At 36.1% G+C, this 1,744-nt stretch overlaps 1 pseudogene; it reads left to right on the plus strand.

Moving 5' to 3' along the window:
- The window catches only part of LOC132020274 (pregnancy zone protein-like), a 12,574-nt pseudogene extending 12,354 nt beyond the window's left edge, over positions 1-220 (plus strand).
- Positions 221-1,744: the final 1,524 nt, after the last annotated feature.

Consider the following 1,744-nt stretch of genomic DNA (forward strand, 5'->3'; position numbering starts at 1 on the left):
AAGGAAGGAAGGAAGGAAGGAAGGAAGGAAGGAAGGAAGGAAGGAAGGAAGATGGATCTAGCATTTCAGGGTATTATTTTGGGAAACATTGTAGACTTGAAATATTTGTATTTCCATTAAATGTTCACCCGTCTCCCTAGTTCCATTATCTCTATCAACAGTGCTTTCCAAGTTCGAGGTCAAAGTTCCAGGTGCCAAAGATAATCAGTATCCTGGATGAAAAGTGAACATATCAGTATGTGGGATGTGAGTTAAATTGCTTTTGTCTGAAATTTCATATTTTGCCTCAATTTTGAGTCATTATATATATAATTAGAAGTTAACTTTCTGCAGAATTAAAAATTATTTCAATGACTTATTTCAACTGCTTAATTACTAAGTTTTTCAAATATACAAAGGAATAGAAGACACCCCCCTTCATAATTTTAACAATTGGCATCATTCTATATTTGCTACACTATTTTATTTGCTTTAATATTTCAGGATAATTTACAAAGATCATGACATTATGCCCTAGATATAGTACTATGTACCTCTAAAAATTACTGACATTTTTCGGGACATGGTCATGATGCCATTATGACACTTTACAACATTAAAAGTAATTTTCCAAAATTAGATTTTATTTTACAATTAAGTTTCCTCAATCTTTCTAAAAATGTGGTTTACCCATTGCTTTCAGTTATTATGACTCAAGTGTACCCTTTTGTTCCAACTCTGTACAATAGAAATTTTCAACAGAATGCAAAAGTTAACAAAATAGTAAAATGAAAATCCACATACCCATCAACCATGATAAAAACTATGAAATTTTGTCAATTTTGGTCCATTTATTCTCCCCCATTCCAATTTTTTTCTCCAATATTTTTTAACAAGCCATGGGAATCTGTAAATATATTAAAGCTTTAAAGGCCCTTACCCTCAGGGTGCCTGGGTGGCTCGGTCCATTAAGCATCTGTCTTCAGCTCAGGTTATGATTCCAGGGACCTGGGATTAAGCCCTGACATGGGCTCCCTACTCATAGGGAGCCTGCTTCTCCCTTTCCCTCTATCTCCTGCTCTGCCTACTTGTATTTCTCTCTCTCTCTCTCTCTCTCTCTCTCTCTAACAAATAAATAAGTAAAAACAAAAATCTTTAACCTCCTTTTATCCCCATGATGTTAATTTATTGAAAAGCATAGGTCAGTTGGGCTGCAAAAGCCCCACTTGCTGGATTTGCCTGATTGCCTCCTCATGGTACATTAAATTGATTAATTTTCATTTCTCCTCTGGCCAACTTCAAGAGTAGTATTTTGGAGTATTTTGCATAGATAGGTCATAGATCCTCTTGGTGCAGCATAAAAGAACAGATTTTTTTTTTCAAAGACTCCATTCATTTGACAGAGAGAGAGAAATCACAAGTAGGCAGAGAGGCAGGCAGAGAAAGAGAGAGGAGGAAGCAGGCTCCCCGCCAAGCAGAGAGCCCAATGCAGGGCTGGATCCCAGGACCCTGGGATCATGACCTGAGCAGAAGGCAGAGACTTTTACACTGAGCCACCCAGGTGCCCCAAGAACAGATTTTTTAAATCTGAAATAATCTCCGTTTTTAATTTTTTGAGAAACCTCCATGCTTTTTTTCATTGTTACTGCACCATTTTACATTTCCATCAACAATGTACATAATGACCAGTATCATAAAGCTTCTCCCTATATTTTTGATAGAAATTTTATAATTTCAAGTCTTACATTTAAGTCTTTAATCTATT

This window comes from Mustela nigripes, chromosome 6 (genome assembly GCF_022355385.1).
Source record: "Mustela nigripes isolate SB6536 chromosome 6, MUSNIG.SB6536, whole genome shotgun sequence".
Classification (NCBI taxonomy): Eukaryota; Metazoa; Chordata; class Mammalia; order Carnivora; family Mustelidae; genus Mustela; species Mustela nigripes.